Raw genomic sequence first — 19,794 nt, forward strand, 5'->3', positions numbered from 1 at the left:
AGGTTCCTAACTCAATAAGTCAACTTCCAGAAGTGGAACCAACCCAATTGGTCTCGTAGTTCATGAGATATAATATTTACAAAACAACCTAACAACAGGTCTAACAACTCAGCTTTGCACAATGTTTTTGTAAAATCATAAAAGTTAACTTTTACACGTCCAAAAATTGTAAAGTTATATTCTTTAGAAACTAGACTCAACCTAGTTTACTGTAGTATCAATAATCTCAACCAATTCTCACATTTACACCCAGATACAGTCAATTGAACATTAACAACACAATCTGTCCAGAAACTGTTTGCAACAAAACTCAACATATTAACCATCTATAGACTATAATCCGTTCATATAACACTCTAGACTCCATAATCACTATCCATGCACATCAATTACACATTACATACATGATTAGGGCTTTTGCTTGAACTCAAATCAAAGACACAAACAATTAACATGTAACAATATCAATTCTAGTTATCAAATCATCATCAAATCAACAACAATCATATGAACACCATACACACATAAATCGGCCCCTAGGGTTTTCAATTAACCCATTAAACATCGAAATTAAGTATAAAGGATGCAAGGGATAGTCGTTTATACCTTCCTAGCACCTTAATCTTCAATCAAAAGCTTGAAAACTTGGTTGTATGTGTGTGTGTGAATGGCGGCAGCCGTGAGGGGGGGGAGAGGAGTCCGATCGGGGTAGAGGAGAGGAGAGAAAGAATGAGTTAGGGTTTAGGTTTATTATTATTAATAATAATAATATGTTACACTCAAGTCCCTCAACTTTCAATTGTTGTTTTTCTAGCTTAACTAACTAGTTCTAGTACATTGAGTTAACGTTTATAACGATGTTATCACACAACACATAAGTCTAACACATAATTATCACATAATTAGTGTTTTGACGTTTTTCGTTTATTCACCAATTGTTTGCGTCAACTCGTTTGCGTTTCGGTGCAATTTCCGAAAGACTACCCATGTAGTAAGTGTTAAGCGTCATTTAAACCCTAGTTTAAATCTTTAAGTTTGAATTGACGGAGTTGGGTTAACGGAGTTAACCTGAAATTGACGATTGTCACATCATTCCCATCTTAAAGAATTTTCGTCCCGAAAATTTGAGTCAAGTCGTGATGAGTGTCTGAAAAAGTAAGAAAAATAGTCAAGTCGTGATGAGTGTCTGAAAAAGTAAGAAAAATTTTCAGTTTGTCATATATATGGTGTGGTTACGTCCACTTGCGCTTTCGCTTGTGGGTTGTATGGTGTGTATAAATCCATATCAGCTTTGGCTCCAGGTGCTATGTGCATGTGTGCGCGAAGCTGTGAACCTCCTGTATGAGTATCTCGCGTCTTCTTCATGCTGTGCACCTCTTCCTCATCACTAATATCAGCTTGTTCGGTGTGAACAGAATGACCGTCTTCCAGAGCGCGCGTCTTTTTTGCTGTTCCCTGAATGGTTTGTTTATCAAATGCGAGCCTTTGTGTTAAATCGGCTAACTTTTTGTGTTTTACCAACTCGTTGTATTTGTCCATTAGACGCCGTTGTTCGTTTATGAGCCATTCTTTAGGGTCATTGGTTTCAACTTCCGGGTCCCTTGGTCCTTTTTTTTGTACCAGTCAGATTTTGGAACGTGAGATCGTCTAGGGGAGTTTCAGTTTGATCATGAGGTGTTGTGTTGAAGGGATGGTTACTGGTGGTGCGCGCAGTGTCACGCGGCGCCCTCAGAACCTGATGTCCCTCATTAACATCCTCAAGCTCATTATCCTCCAGAACTTGATCGTTGTTTTGAACACCGGAAACCATGGTGAAGATTTTCAGAGAGAAAATTGATGAAGTAGTGGTTTTGTTGCCGTTGTCCCACGGATGGCGCCAATGAAGAAGCGTGGATCGACTTACCTTGTATACGATCTACGTTCCTCGGGTATGAGTGTGCTATATCACCGATGGTTTTCCGAGATACGAGTTCTTCCACCTACAAAACGAACAGCACCGTGAGCTTACCCCTCAGAAAGGGACAGAGGGGTCCTCTTTGGGGTAACCCTCCAGTGTGAGAATAAGATATTGCAGGAGAAGATAAGAATGCGAAAATGAGTAAAGTATTCAGAATATATTTCTTGCCCTTGACCCCAACTGTGGAGGTGGTGTGGTATTTATAGTATTAGGGTTTCCAATGATTGGGCTCAGACCCAATTAGGGCCTTTTTGGCCTCCTCCTATTGCTTCGCGCCACGTGTACGTAGGACACCTGGTGCTTTTTCATTGATTATTCTCTGACCAAGTTATTTTACCTGACCCATGTGCCATCACGTGGTGGCACATGGGTTTTGCTGAGTTGTCCACCCTTCATTGGCAGCTGTCAACATCAGCACATTCTTTATTCCTTAAAAGATACCTTCTGGAAGGTTGTCTGATGAGTACAATCATGGTTGTCTTTATCCTGATTTGGATTAGACTATTGTCTCATTTGTTGTGTTGTCCTTTATGCGCCTATCCTGGGGATGCGCAAGGTCTTCTCTTTATTCTCACGCGTAGATGTTTCATGCGCAGATGTGATATGCGTGAGCATGTGATATGCGTGAGCATATGTGATATGCGCCACGCGCAGATGTGATATGCGTGAGCATATGTGATGCGTGAGCATATGTGATATGCGTGAGCATATGTGATGCGTGAGCATATGTGATATGCGCCACGCACATAGGTTTTGGCTTTGTGTCTTCGTGACATCCTGATTTCAAGCCTCTTGTCTATATCTTGTGGGTTGACCCACCCCGCTCGATGTTAAGGCGGGTGCATACCCCTTCAGTGTCGGTCAGCAAAAACACTATCGGAGGCAAAAAAAAAATTGTTACCGTACCGATCCCAAAACTTAAAAATGAGTTACAATTATTTATTGGCCTTTGTTGAGTCTTGAAAGTAAGCAAACTGCAAATGTGAGTTATGTAATGTTTGATATTTTATATTTTTATTAATAGAAACAATATTTGTTACTATAAATAAATAACTGTAACTCATTTATTTTATTGTGATTTTTGTGTATACAGAGGACTGGGGTTTCTTCTTCTCATACATATGCTTTGACTTCAATCTTATCTGTCTAGATCAATTATCGTGCGTTTTCTCATTACTATGATTATATTCTAAAATAATGGGGTGTTTGATTGTTTGTTGGAAAGTTTCCATCATGAAATGCATTTGCCTTCTAAATGTAGTTTTGTTCATGGTTGTGGTCACCGTTCGTCCATAGTTTTCAATCATCACCCTTTTTTTTTCTAATAAAGACCCATAACTTTTTAAATTATGAACAGATAAATGTGATTTGACCCGCTTTGGTTGATCTTTTTTCTGTTAAAAACAGGTCTGCGCATGGTTGGGTTTGGGTTTGGTTTTGTAGTAAATGTGGTTTTGTTGTTTCGCCCTACACATCGGCAAGCAGCCAACGAAACCATTTATCAAAGACTACGCATGGACAAGCAGCCAGCAAAATCATGGATCAAAGATGGGGTCGGCTGATGGCTTTGAATGTGGTTTGTTTTAAATTTTGGATATTTATTTATTTATTTTTCTAATTTGATTCTTGAGTTTGCCCTTTAAAAAGTAGAAAGTGGTTATTTAAAATCAAGATTTAAGCCAGTGAATAGCCCATTATATGTTTCAGGCAAAGGTAAATTGTCTTAGTTGATATGAAGTCTTCAAATTTATTAGTCGGCAAAAAATGGACAGCGATAACGAGTGAACAAAATCGACAAGTTTAGTTCTATTACTTTATCATTAGCTTCGGCTATGATTTCACAACCCTCGCAACGCGGTGTAAAACAGGTTGAAAGTTGACAAAAGTGTATTTTTAATTAATACATTTTATTACCGATGATTATTGGATAATTTTTTAAATCTGGGGTTAAATACTTAATTTGGGCTCAATCCATAACAAGAATGTATGATATGGATCAAAATTGGTTAGGCGTGTCATTTTTAACTAGTTTTATACCCGTCCAGTGGACGGGTGTTTAATGTTATATTAACATTAGTATTGTTTATTTTTAAAATTTTGAAAATTTCTTGTTCAAGTTTTATACCCGACCCGTGTGTTTAGTGTTATATTAACATCATTATTGTTTATTTTTAAAATTTTGAATGTTTTTTGTTCAACGTATACGCAGACATGTATTAGAACCTGCACATTTTGGATATCTTTTTTAAAACATGACATGCATGCTAAGTTAAAATGGATATTATATTTTTGTTTGGTTTTTTGATTAAAGATGTATCTTTTTAACACATGCTTTGTTAAAAAAGATATAAGTTCCAATCAGTTGGGGTAACTCCACAAAAGTAATAAGTCTGTTGGACATGAACAAAAGGGCAACTTTATATAATTGAAAAAAACAATTAAGAGTAACCGAATTAGTACAATGGTTAGAGTTTGTTATTATTTTGTGATGTTTTCCCGACTTTTTTTATATGCAAACATTATGTAACAATAATAAAACTTTTTGACATAATATGTTCGGGTATTAATGAAGCATATTGCCATGTCCAGCAACAAACATAAAAGTAAGATATAGCCTTTAGACACTAAACATAACTAAAAATGGATTTCAACATAATTTTGTCTTAATTCAATACAACCAACTTTCATGTATGCTTTGCCCAAGTAAGGGCACTGAAAGGAAGCTAAGGTAAATTAGGATCTTAAAAATAACATTATAAAAATATGGCCACGTGGGTGTTGTAATATTGAATTAGTCCATTGGATTATGGGGGGTTTAAGCATACTTGTGTGAATTCTTATACTTAAAACAATAAAGACGGCATTAGCGAACAACTATCACACCCTATGAAAGCAGAATTACAAACACCACAGGACTTGTGTCTTTCTAGTCTTTGCATTAATATAGGGTTGTCTGTCCACTCCCACTTCTGCAAATTATCAACCAAACATACAAATCATCACTATATATAAAAGGACTGTTTGACAATAGACTATGCAATACTCAAAAGGCGAATGAAATTGTACTCGACTCACAAAAAATGTGGTTTGTATTGCTCGAACTCAGACTTGTTCAGCTTTGCACAAGTAGATTCTTGATCTGTTATCTTTTGTTAAGGTAGCAGTTATCAGCTTAATATTTCAACCTAACTAAGAAACCATCAACAATGACCTCCCGGTTCCTTGAGTTGGAACCATTCATATATTCTATAAACACAAACATTATATTTTAATTTTAATTTCGAAAATGAAAACTTAATAAACACATTGACAGACCTCCATATCAGCCTCGATATTTGTTTCAAGCCATTCCCTTAACTCTGCATCATGTAACTATTGATCACAGTGTTTACACATACTAATATTCAGCTTACTTATGGAGCCTGAGATGGAGTTGCTACTTTCCCTGTTACAATAACCCAAACGGGCTCACACGAAAGGACTACATCCCAGTTTGAGATCTTGTCTGCAATAATAAACTTACAAAAGTCAAAATCTGAATATGGTATATTATTAAGGGTGACAATTATCAACTCAAAATTACAGTTGTGCATACCACGACATAAGTCAAGCAATCACCTTCAATCATTGAGAAAGTGCGACTGCAATTTTGTCTCCTACAAATTGAAAATTATATACCAAATTAATGAAAAAAGAATTACCATCTTTACTAACAAATGGACATGAAGAATTCATATATCAAACAAAGTATTACATTGGTTTCATTTAATAAAGCTCTCGTAATATGACCAATGGCCCATGGGACACTGAAATTGACAAGCATCTGCAATTAAATTACAGAATTATTAAACATTTTTTAAAATGAATAAAATAACTAATTTCACCAACCTTCTTTCTTAACCCAACAATATTTTTTGCTGCAACTTGAAACTGGGATTCTAGTTCACATTTAACACAAGGGGTGAACATAGATAGCGGACTCACCACAATATCTGCAAAATTGGAGGGAATAATTTGAACCCTAATTGCGGATTGGAAGCCAAAATCAATGCGAATTGGAACACTTAACTTGTAACGGTTGTCGCCGTCGACAAATCTTAAACATAAAAGTTATTAATTATAAGAGACCGAATTTAAATCTGGATGCTTACCAAATCGCGACTAAAGAACGCTTGAATGCAGATTGAAAGTTAAATAGTTTAAAGGGCATGATCTTCTTAAAAGCCGGTTACAATTAAGGGGAACAATATATTATATAATTACATAGATAGTTGCTATACTTTATTACTTTATTCATACTTAATTTTCTCTATGATATGTTGATTTGCTTAAAGGTTTTTTAGAGTATGCTCAAGTTGTTTTGTACATCCACACAAAGATGTTAACTTTTTTTCACTCTGGTTAGAGATTATCTTCTTGGTGTTACCCCACAATTGTAGTCCTTGATGCATTCTTATTCAGTTTGGAGTGGCCGTGTTAATCTTAATACACGTGCACCTGTGGAACACATATTGTCGTTGGTCTCACTAGATGTGTGTGTTACTCCTGTCCTAAATGTTGTTGTTTTGCATCTATTAAAATATCATGGTTTATTTTCTGTAGTCTTAACATTCCCAATTGCAGAATACTACAACATTGCCAATCCTTGATGCTTATCTTTTGTATACACACTATTATTTTGCCTACCTATTTCCCTACAAAGACACTTATATATGGATGATTGTATGTTTGTTTGATATATTGGTTATATTTTTTTGTTGGTTCGGGCAGAGATGAATTGGGTTCGTAACTTTTTGGGTCTTAGTAGGTATTTTTCTGTAGATAATTTTGAGATTGAAAAATTGTATAGGAGACGATCACAAGAGCCTATTCATATTGTTAAGAGTAGTTTCGTTGGTTTTTTTTTTTCTTGGCTATTTGGGAAAATGTCCTGATATTTTAGAGTGCATTTATTTTGTAAGTTTCTTCATTTATTATTGAATTATTGTCACATTCCAGCTTTCATGTTCCCCTCTACGGTAAAGTACTAGTTAAAATGGTAATTAACAACAAAGTTAAATGTCAATACTTGATTAATAGAGATGCAATGAAAGCCAATGTTCACTCGTTTCGAGTTATTCTCTTCTCTTGCTGATCAAATTGAGAGCTAAAATCATTGATTAATTTTTCAAGTTAAGTAATATGCCGTGTTTGAAATTTTGGAAGGCCTATTTGGTTGTTTACAATTACATTAGGTTCACAGATCCAAAAAAATAATACAAAAAAACCAGAGACCTTCAATGTGTTAGGCTGACATGATAACCAACTACACCATGAAACCAACTTGTTTTTTTATGTCTAAGAGAATTCACTTAACTGAAACTAATAGCTTAAGTAAGTGTGTTCAGTTTATATACCATTTAAACACAAGCTTGCTTTCTGGTTCATAGCTAATGCTAAGCTAAACCAATACAAAATGGTTATCAACCAAAAACAACACGAGTTAATCACGAAGGCTGTACATGACTCGATTCAAGACCATCACAATTCTAAATATTTAAAAGCAGGCACATCCATCAGGATTGTACCAATCAAATACTGATAACCGGGATACATTTATGGACTATATTCTTAATATGTATAAGCTATAGATGTCATAATTCAATTAAAATGGTATTGCACTTCCTCCGATTACATTCATGGACTATATTCTTAATATGTATAAGCTATATATGTCATAATTTAAAATGATACTGCACTTCCTTCGATTACATTCATGGACTATATTCTTAATATGTATAAGCTATAGATGCCATAATTCAATTAAAATGGTACCGCACTTCCTCCAATTACATTCATGGACAATATTCTTAATATGTATAAGTTATAGATGTCATAATTCAATTAAAATGGTACAACACTTCCTCCGATTACATTCATAGACTATATTCTTAATATGTATAAGCCATAGATGTCATAATTCAATTAAAATGGTACTGCACTTCCTCCGATTACATTCATGGACTATATTCTTAATATGTATAAGTTATAGATGTCATAATTCAATTAAAATGGTAATGCACTTCCTCCTATTACATTCATGGACTATATTCTTAATATGTATAAGCTATAGATGTCATAATTCAATTAAAAGGGTACTACACTTCCTCCGATTACATTCATGGACTATATTCTTAACTAGTTCTTCTACTCGGCGCATTGCCGGGACAGTTGACAAAACTCTAGCATTGAAACTCGAGCGTTGATAAACCTGAGCGTTACGATGGTGAGTCGACGCGAATTCTGTTAGTATCAGTTATGTTCTTAGGGTATAGACATCGTTGGTAAAGTTTGAGCGTTAAAGCCCAAAAAATTAATTCGTCAATTTAACTTATAAAAAGATTAACATATAAAAAACAAAATATTTAAAACGATGTTTATTTGGTCAGGAAACCCGGTCGGTGGAAAATACAAGCGTTGTCGGTCTCTGTCTGTGTGGCAGTAATTCGATACGATTTCGGTCGGTTTTAATTACGCTCGTTATGGTACTGAAGCTAAAAGATGAAAAAAATATAAATATGAAGGTGAACTGATGGCCAGGGGCGTCGGACGGTAAACTTGCACGTTGGTAAAACTCGAGCGTTGTCAGTCATAGGTGTTGAAGAGGCGAGTCTACTCGAATTGGTCGGTTTCCGCTAACTTCGTTGTAACATTCGGCCCCTTGCACCACCAATATTGTCCGCTTTGCGCACGAAGAGCTCATGGATTTGTTTTTGGTTACCCAGGTGGAGACTTACCAGGAGATCACCCATCCCGCTACTAGTCCCACCTGAGCACGCTTAATTGTGGAGCTCTCCTCTCGTCCACTACCATTAAGCCCAAAATGGTGATTTAAGATGCAGGACATTTATTTATGAACCAAGGATCTCACCTGTCCACGGTCTATGTGGGATTTGCATAGGGTGTTACATTCGTTATGGTACCGGAATTAAAACAAAAAAATTGACATCTAGTCGGTTTCCCTTACCTTTGTTATGAAAACTAAATAAAAGTTAGGAACTAATACGGTGCCACCAAGTGACCCAATAGAACACTTGCGCCACCGAAGTTCTATTTTATACATATTAGTAATATGTATAAGCAATAGATGTCATAATTCAATTAAAATGGTACTGCACTTCCTCCGAGTACATTCATAGACTATATTCTTAATACGTATAAGCTATAGATGCCATAATTCAATTAAAATGGTACTGCACTTCCTCCGATTACATTCATGGACTATATTCTTAATATGTATAAGCTATAGATGTTTTAATTCAATTAAAATGGTACTGCACTTCCTCCGATTACATTCATGGACTATATTCTTAATATGTATAAGCTATAGATGTCATAATTCAATTAAAATGGTATTGCACTTCATCCGATTACATTCATGGACTATATTCTTAATATGTATAAGCTATAAATGTCATAATTCAACTAAAATGGTACTGCACTTCCTCCGATTACATTCATGGACTATATTCTTGTTTTGGTCAAAAATCGGTCTAAGGATCAAGTAACCAAATTCGTATGTGAGGGTTGATGCTTGTATGACAAATATGATCAAAGTGACTATATCAAAAGATGAACACCGAGATTTATACGAGGAAAAGCCCTTGGTAACTAGTATCCTGCCGGCATAAAAACCTTGGGTAGTGAAAACTATCACTACCGATTATATTAAACTTAAAAAGATTACAAAAGGTGGAATTAGAGCTGATCGTGAGTACAAAGTGTTTGCTAGTATGATTCTAAGTATGCTATGTGTTGTGTCTTATGTGATATAATCAGCTCAAATATATAGTTACAAGAAGGTTGATTAAATAATAAATAGCCATAAAGAGCATTAATTGTCATGGCGGGAATCTTGGAGCGGTTACTCATTGTTATAAACGAGTTGTAACTCCTTCCAACGTCTGCAATCTTCAATGATTTAACCAAGTCTTTAACTATTAAGGATCCTTTATCCATATAGGATCTTTATTCCTGGAAACAGTCTCCAAGAATAGCTTATCCACAAGGATCAAGAATCCTGGCCCCAACAATTTCCCCCAAACATGATAGGTGTGAATGGATAACAGCTGTCATGTTTATCCCGAGAGTTCGAATCGCAACCGTTGGAGAGAAAATGATGTGACCATTGCCTGCTGACTCATTATTATCCCTAGGTTATAACATTGAGGCGCCTTGTAACCATTCTTCATCCCAGATTAAAAACACTATTCAGGCGATAGGTGGGGATCAAGGATGTTGGTGATGGTGATGGTAGCGTGGTGAAGGAATGAGCGGGGAAATGGTCAATGATGGATATGAAGACAAGGCCGACGCCCATTTTTTTATGATGTTTTAATGGTTTTTGTTGGTGGTTTATATTCTAACAATAGTAGTAATTCTCAGGATCGATGATCCTAAAGACAATTATCAAAGGTGGTTCGGGTGGAGGGATCCTTAGCTTTTTGCGGATGAAGCCTTAAATGCCTTTGGCTTTTGAATTTCTGAATAGACATATGATAATCTTGTAAAGTCTTGACCTGGATGGATGGTCCACCTGTTGCTGGAGAAACCCGGGTCAACTTTTGGTTTGCTAGTTGATAATATAACTCTTTTGGTTTCCGTTTTGTCTTCTGTGTTGCTAAGATAGAGGATCTTGAATCCTTATTGTACTTCTTGAATTGCTTACCCGTTAAAATATGTAACCAAAAGAGAATAGAATTATTAGAAAAGTTGGATCTAAATCCAACCATCTCGGGGACAAGCCTAATAAAACGTGGGGACAAGCCCAAAGAAACGTGGGCACAAGCCCAATAGATACGTGGGGACAAGCCCAATAAAATGTGGGGACAAGCCCAATAGATACGGGCGACGAGCCGATCCTTGGCGTTGGCCCAAATAAATGCGGAGACGAGTCTAACCCGGCCTTGACCTTAACTTGTGCATATGGTACGTCTACCATTTAATTCGTAGGATCCAAGATATGATTTTTAGCCATGAAATTGCCAGCCACGTATAGTGTACTGGTCCCACAGCCTCCAATCATACCCGGATAATCGTGCGCTCCAGGCGAGGGTGTCAAAACCCTAAATTCATGGGATAAGGTGAAGACCTTATAAACCTGGCGATAAGGCCAATTAAACTTAGGAGAGAGTTGGCCAACCCGTTTTTTCCACTTGAGGGCCCTATTGCTCAGTATTTCTGCAGCTTGAGATACTTGATGAAACAAAATTTTAACATAATGTATATAAATATAGATATAAAAGTAAATACCAGATACCGGATTGAAGTAGCTGACTAGGATCCAGGATCCTGAGCAACAAAAATATTTTTTCAGATGAATTGCATTCCAAGCCCTTGGGAGCATGTCACTCTCCATATTCATCAAACGATATGCCCCCTTTCCAGCTTCGGTTTCAATCAAGTAAGGCCTTTCCCATTTGGGTGCTAACTTTCCATCAGCAGGATTAGTTGTATTTTGAAAATCATTCCGAAGAACTAAATCCCTAACTTGAAACCTTCTGATTCTGATATTTTTGTTGTATGCACCGGCTATCTTCTGTTGGTAGGCTGCCATCCTAAATCTTGCTTGATCTCTAAGTTCTTCTACAGTATCTAGGTCTTGGACAAGATTCTCTTCATTCACCTGAGGATCACGGATGCTTGTTCTGGCTGTTGGATACACCATTTCGGTGGGGATCACTACTTCAGCTCCAAAGACTAATGAGAATGATGTTTGTCCTGTAGCATTCTTTGGAGTTGTCCTATCTGCCTAAAGCACGTTGGGTGAATGAACAACTCCTAACCCTATACAATGCATTCTATATATATAGGGTACCAGCATACTGGCCCAACAAAAGCCCAAAGCCCATCGACAACCATAAAGTTCTCGGTTTACATAATATACCCTACCTAAGCCCAACATACAAGCATAAACCACAAATATAGCCCAACATTCTCCCCCTTGGTTTATTGCTTGATCAAACTGCTTTGGCGTTAGACAATCATCGTCCATCTATACTTTTATTTAGGGCATTCGGTGTATATACTGTGGCTTCGAAATAGACACTTGGAGGTTTGGTGTCATATTTAGTGCCTTAATTTAAAAACCTGGCTGGGAGTCCGGCACAGGTCATGCTACTATCCATATGAAATAGATAAACATGATGTTCGTCATCATGGATAGCAACGAATATTAGGCTTGATTGACTCAGAAAAGTCAAGCATGATGTATCTTTGGTAGGACCAACAAATCCTCGGTCCAGGTTTGACCGAGAATGCTTTAACAACTCTTCAAAACGAAGATCTCTCTGATTGACAAGAAGAATCTGGTCAGTCCATGCCGAAAACCTCAGAGAACTGTTCATCATCTTCAACATGCCACCAATCACCATTAATGACCAAACCTGTAACTACAATTAATGACTAAAACCAACCATCAGTAACTTCAACATAGATCAAACACACCGTTTGAATGATGAATCAAAATCAAATAATCTCTAACAATCTTTCAACCATAATAGAGTTCCTTACCTATTTAAAGAAATTTTTCTTGAGAATCTCAAGGAGACAAGAAAAGAAGTAAGGCAGCGAGATAGGTGAAAGATTTGATGGTTAGAGTGAGAGAAGATTGTAGAAGATAAGAGAAGTTGTATTTTTCAAGATTAATGAGTGCCTTTATAGACTACCTGGTCACATCAGACCAGACCGAAAACAATGATTTGCCGAAAAGATGTGGCTGAGAACTGTTCACTGAAGGTAGAGAACTCTCAAATCTGGCCGAGAACAAGAAGTAGCCGAGAACATCATCATCACAAGCAACTAGGACCAAAAATGATAGAGCCGAGAACTAAGAAATCATGTTTAACCGAGAACGGTTACTCTTTAAAAATATCTCTGCGCACTTTGAAAAGCATCCCGACTTATGTGAAAAACGATCTCTTAAAAACTTTGTTTAGACATGAGTAAACACGAGGCAAAAATAAAATAAATGAAAGTAGATGAGAATAGAAAAATAGAAATAAAATAAAACTAAACTAAAACAAAATTTACCTATCTAGTCTTTAGAACATCAAAGTATATTGGGATCAAATTTCAGCTATTTAAAAACCACCTTGAAAAGATCCAAACAAGAGATCATATTGATTAAGGTACTTTCACAATGATTCATTTTCAGCATTATTGTGACATAGTGAAAAGGTTGATAGTAGGTAATTTTCATGAATTTCATTGCGATAGTGATATGATTAGATTCGATTAGGCATGAAACTTACATGGACATCACTTATGGACCTCTGATGCCCCTTATCTATTCTCAAGGCGTATTTGGTTTTCCCCATATCACCCCAATTTGACTCCAACCCCTTAGTACTTGATCAAAGTATTTTTCTCTATACAAAATGATTTTAAGCTTTAAGGTTGAACGTTGGACTTACATGCCATCCGGACTTACAAGCCTTACATTCAGGGTGTTTAGGACTTATTTGAGTGCCCCACCCCTGTAGTTCCCTAAGACCCCTTTAAGCTTTTAGAAAACAATTTAATGATAAATTAAATAATAATAATTTATTTATTTTTTAAATATGAAATAAAACCTTTTTGGCGATCAAGATACTAACGGGCTCGTGTATGACTGGGTAATTGCTTTTCTGCCTATCATTCGGAGAGATGTGTCTAGGGACATGCAAATATTTTCAAAATGACTCTCCACAATAAGTTCAGCAGATTTAGTTTATATCACTTAAAACTTTTAATTATCATGAAAAGCTTCCACACACATCAATAACTAATCAAAAGCCCTTTTTAGCCTAATAACTTCACACGTTAGGCATTCAAAATCAATTTATCTATCATTTCTCAAAGGTTGAATCAATTTTCATTTAAAAATACTTTAAGCTATCTGAAAAGCTTTTAGCTGAATAATAGTATCATTTCCCAAATGATATTCCAAAGACGATTTAAATCCAATCACCCCAGCTGCCTTCAGTTTTCAGGTGAATGGCTATCCTATGTGTCTACAGGTAGACAATAGGACCAAACACATAATAAAATGTGTCCATCAAACTTTAAGTGGCCGACATGATTTTCAGTGAAAGAACTTAAATCGATAGTTAAACCAAAAATTAATTTTTATGTATGTTCAGTTGCCCTGGTCACTTTCAGTCCTAAGGTTAATGGCTATCCCGTGAGTCAAGAATTGATGACATGACCAAACATATGAAATATGTCCGTTGAACTTGAGTAACCGGCATGATTTTAAGTGAAAGAATTCAAAAACACAAAACATATCACAATCGCCCCAGATGCTTTCAGTCTTTAGACAAATGGCTATCCTCTGTGACTCTACAAGTAGATCACCGGACCAAACATATACAAGTATATGTTCTTCAAACTTAAGCAACCGACATAATTTTAAGCGAAAATGAAACTTACACACAATTTTTTTTTTAATTATTCACGCACACACACTATTTTTGGCTTTTTGATCTTTCTCCCCCTAAAATTGTACAGATCAAGAAGATATGTACGAGTTTACACTCAAAAAGACTCAATCCTCGAAACGAAGCATTTTAAGAAAACTCACAAGCACATTAAATTTGGTTGTTCCGACCGGTTTTGTAAATAAGTCCGCCACATTATTATCAGTGTGAACTTGTTTAAGGTGAATCAATTTTCGGTCATAACAGTTACGAATAAAATGAATTTTAGTATCGATGTGCTTGGTTTTAGAATGTTGAACTGGATTTGTAACAATTTTCAAATTTTAGAACACCGTTACTTACAGTACCCTTCTGTGTGGTCTTTCCCTTCTCTCCTCCTCCAAAGGACACATACCCACCATTAAAGGTTTGAATGTCGTGTAGTTGGGAAATGTCTCCTGTCATGTGCCTGGAACAGCCACTATCAACATACCAAGGTCTGATGATATTCCTCCATAGCTGTCCCTGCACAAAGCGCGAGATTAGTTAGATTTTGGTACCCAGTCCATAGTTACACTGGGTGACCCTGATGCATTTAAGGTTGTCATGGGTTGCCACAACATGTCCCTTTTATCAACAAACATGGATTTTTCAGATTCCTTTGCCGAAGATTTAGGCAAGCATTTGTGTCTACCATTGTATGATTTGGCATTATATGTACGAATGGTTGTCGTAACCTCCGGTGTTTTGGGGTTGGAAGAAGACGAGGTTGCCTTTTCCACCCGTTTTGGCTTAGAATTTGTGTTCGCTTTTAAAACCGAAGCACCTTTTCTAACCTTTTTTCAAAACATGTTAGGCTTGGTCTGATGAGAACTAACCCTGCCAGATTTGTTTTGGTTCCAATCATCATCAGAGTAATTAGCCGGATAATGCCTGAATCTTTGCCTGTGTGAATTGTGAGGCATATAGGGCATATTCCACTGATAAAATCCATAATATGGAACATATGGACGATGTGGAAAATTTCTGGCAATATGACCGGGAGTGCCACAGTTAAAACATGTTTGTCGTTTTATGTAAAAATCATTTTGGGCAACTCCTTGTCTAGACTGGTTGTGTGGACCAGTTTGTTTAAAGTCGTGAGAGCCATGTTTCACATTGTGAAATATATCACCTTGTTTGTCATTAGAGCATCCCTCTTTAACAAATTTTGGTGGTAAATACTTGTTGAACTTTTTTGGGTTTTTCAATTTTATTTGAAACCACATTATCAGAATTTAAAGTTTCAACTGAATCAACCACACAAGAATCGTCGCTCTTTAAAACAGAGCCCACCCAAACAGTCGGAATAAAAGAATTCAACGCAGGTAGTTTTAAAGTAACATCAGAATTAAAGTCTTTATTAAACGAAACACAAGCTTCATCATCCTCATCAGTCCAATCCTCAACAATTACTTTCTCTGCACATGAAGTAAACACGTTAGTATCGTTCACTCCTTAGGTGGATGCACTCACATGATCAGATACGTCATTCTTATCATGTTTACCGTACTTCATGTCCTGTACCTTTTCTTCCTGTTCTTTGGTGACAAGAAGTTGAACATAGTTGTCATTGTAAGGTGGGGGTACCTGGTTGTACCCTAGTCCCTCACCTTCCCTTTCCTTCCACCATAATTGATTATCAATCATTGAATTTACTACTTTACTGGAGCCCCCGAATTTTTTAAAATCAAGTTCAGCTCTTTCAAATTTAGCATTCAAGTTCAAAATTTCCAATTTGGAGGCTTCCAGTTTAGTAGTTAATTAAACAATTTCCTGCTTGACATCTAGGTGGTGACAACACTTTATACTGAATTCAGACTTAAGCTTAGAGAGATCCTTTTTATATGCTTCTATTTTATCTAAGAAGGATTTTTCATCTTTCTTAAGTTTAAAGTTTTCTGATTTTACTCTTTCCATGTCTCTGATCAAGTTATCATTATGAAGTTTATATAAGTTGATTTTATCAACACAATAGAGAACATGGTTGAAAGCTTACCTCAGATGAGCTGGAGGGAGTGAACTCCATGAATGCGAATTGAAGTTCCTTGACTTGATCCTCAGCAGCGTTTTCCTCTTCAATGTCTTCAACATTTGCAAAATTTGCGGTCTGATTTCCAATGTTGAGAGCAGCCATCTGATCCTCCCAAGAGAACTTTTGAGCAATCAATCCCTTTTCACCACTTCCCGAACTCTCACCACCATCTCCCCTAGCATTACCCATTGGAACCAACGCCCTTTCTGTGTTTCCTTCCTTCGCTGGGTTAGTACATTCACGAGCAAAATGACCCGGCTCGTGACAGTTATAGCATCTCAGAGTTTTCTTGTTAAAACCCACATTCTGATTATTAGGCATGTTCCAATTGTTTCTACCAGTCCTCTTAGTGAATTTCTTGGCACGAAACACTGCCATGGCGATTTGCCAAGCAATATCCATTTCCTCAACATCATCAGGGTGAATCTGATCGAGTTCAGCAGCCACAACTGGTTGAACCAAGTCTCCAGCTATAAATGCATTATAGCAGTTCATGAACCCTGCCATTAGAGCTATGTTCTCCTGAGTATCTTTCGGAATGGAGGGAAGCTGGCTTGAGTTCTGACCTTGAGCAGCGCCAGCAGATGAAGGTTGTGCAGGCTTGGTGAAGAAAACTGGAGCTTGTTGAGGCAGAGTAGAGTAAGACTGGCCTTGAGTGGACTTAAACATCTGAAAGTTTCCTTGGGTTGGAGGTTGCTGAGTGGCCTTGAACATAGAGAAACTGTCTTGAGAAATAAGAGCATTGTTGGAGGCAACGTTGTAACCAGCTGCACTGTAAGAATTCGCATGGTTTATTTCACGTTGCTTGTCGTCCATATCACATGCCTTGATAGTAGCCATCATCTCAGAGATAGACATTCTGTTAAGATCTTTAGTCTTCTTGATAACAGCAACATTCATATCCCAACTCTTTGGCAATGAGTTTACCAGTTTGTTGTTTATCTCTGAAGTTGCTAGATAAATACTCGCAGATCTCATTTCAGTCACTAAAGATATGAACCTTTGGAGTTGAGTTTCCAATGACTCCCCCAGAACATGGTTAACATGTTGAACTTTTGTCGCAGCAAGTCTTGGAGACTTCTTTTCATATCTTCGTTTCCCTCATACACCTCGATTAATGCCTTCCATAGTTCCTTAGCAGATTGAAGTTCTCTCAAAACCAAGGGCAATCTTAGGTGAGAGAGCCATAGTTAAGGTTGATAGGGCCCTTTCATCCTCTTCAACTTTAGCAAAATCATCACCATCATACTGTGCAACAGGCTTCACAACAACCTCAGTTGAATTCTCACATTGATACGTGATGATTTGGGTTCCTCTAACTATGCTTCTCCAGATCTTAGCATATTTCATTTTAACATACTTCTCAAATCGAAATTTCCACTCACTGAACCCCTCATGAGACAATAGACGAGGTACACGAGTGGTTGTCCCCATTATGGAATCCAATTCTTGATGAAGTAGAGCATTTGATGATACATTGCTGTTCGTTAACTGATCCATTTTTTAAATTAGTTTATTGATTTTAGTCCAGAAAGATTTATAGTCCTAGTCCAAGTATCAGACCCAAATCAAACCAATCAGGCCCAAATAGAGCCTACAGTTTACTGAGCCGAGAACCAAAAATTGACCGAGAAATTATTTAGTCAATAGAGAACACCAATATTGACCAAGAACAATATTGACCGAGAACTAGGAAGTCAACAGAAAACACTCTTAGTTGACCGAGAACAATGAAAATCAACAGAGAACAATCTTAGTCAACCGAGAATACTTGGACGTAGCCGAGAACTGACAAACTTGGTCGAGAACTGGCAGATTTGGCTGAGAACTAACAAATTTTACCGAGAACGACCAAATGATGACCGAAAACGATGAAAATTGTCCGAGAACTTCCAGATAACCCAAAGATGCTTTTTTGACCAGATAATTTTGGTAACAAATTAAACCCCGAAATCTCTGGGATTTGAATTTTAACCAAGATTAGGTCAATCTTCAACTCAAAAAAACTTTTTCCTTCTCCGACGAGAGTATCACCAGAAAATCCAACACAACCACCAAAGATCAAAATCTTGAATCCTTGATATCACAATAACGAGCCTGAATAGGTGTAAGGCTCTGATACCAATTGTAAGTCCCGAATCTGGATCACTACAATTATGATATCAACAATCTAGGTGTCGGTGCGGAATTCCAACACTAGATGATTCAAGAATACAAGTAAAACACAAACACGTAGGACACAAGAATGGCTTCAAAACACACGTTAGTATTAACGTCGGGTGCTTAAGCACTAACAGTACAATACTCGTCTATGATAACCCTTAGACGGCCAAAATCACACGTTAATGAACAACTCCTAACCCTATACAATGCATTCTATATATATAGGGTACCAGCATACTGGCCCAACAAAAGCCCAAAGCCCACCGAGAACCATAAAGTTCCCGGTTTACATAATATACCCTACCTAAGCCCAACATACAAGCATAAACCACAAATATAGCCCAACAGTTCGGATCCTGAAGCCTCAACACCTCACCAGTTCGTTGAAGATTAGGCAAAAACCTGTTGATTAAAATCTGCAGAAACCGCGGATACATAAGAAATCTTTGTCCTTCAGCCTTCTCCGCGTTTGTAACTAACCCTTGAAAGATCAGACGTGAGACATTAAAGTGTTGCCTGTACAGCATTGCTACAGTAAGAGTGCCAAGCTCTCTGCTCAATAAGGTCCATGTCCCTCTCCGAGGAGATAAGGACTGTATGACGTGGTGAATCAGAAATCTGTAGATCAATGGAAAGCTTCCTTTTTGAAATTGCCCTTCTTTAACTCCTCCTTAATAACCCATAGTCTCTTGAAACACTCTTAGAAGCCTTGGGACCAAGTAGGACGGCTGAGCCCCAAAATTGTCATTTATGTCTAGAGCAGCCCGGATTGAAGCTTCTCTTATCTCAATTTGTGGTTTAGAACTGAAACCTCAATTCTTTCTCCATTGACATCGTTGACATATGCTGCGGAGCTCCAAAAATCTGAAATATGATTTCTGTATATCGTGGGGTTTTCTGTCAATGCCATTCGCAGATTAGAGTTGGTTAGGAAATTTATCATTGGCTCCAACTCGCGATTATCATCGTCTATCTCCAGTTGCTCACACATATTGTGCCATTTTTCGAACTTAAGCGCCATCAGTTCTGCAAAAACAAGAGAATGTCAGTACACAAAGTTGCAAAACTGGTATATGAGAAAGGATAGATGAGTAATGGCGTCTTCGATTAACCTGTTCCGTAGTAATATGCGTACCTATTAGAACAAGTAAACAGTTAGTCAA

General features: G+C 37.1%; 1 pseudogene; it reads right to left on the minus strand.

Annotated features, from left to right (window-relative positions):
• Nucleotides 1–5,194: 5,194 nt before the first annotated feature.
• Nucleotides 5,195–11,663, minus strand: LOC143562281 (triosephosphate isomerase, cytosolic-like; annotated as a pseudogene).
• Between the last annotated feature and the right edge of the window lie 8,131 nt (nt 11,664–19,794).

Source organism: Bidens hawaiensis, unplaced genomic scaffold (genome assembly GCF_021521415.1).
Source record: "Bidens hawaiensis isolate Kalapana, Puna unplaced genomic scaffold, B.hawaiensis_p1.1 tig00020922_1, whole genome shotgun sequence".
NCBI classification, from domain to species: domain Eukaryota; kingdom Viridiplantae; phylum Streptophyta; class Magnoliopsida; order Asterales; family Asteraceae; genus Bidens; species Bidens hawaiensis.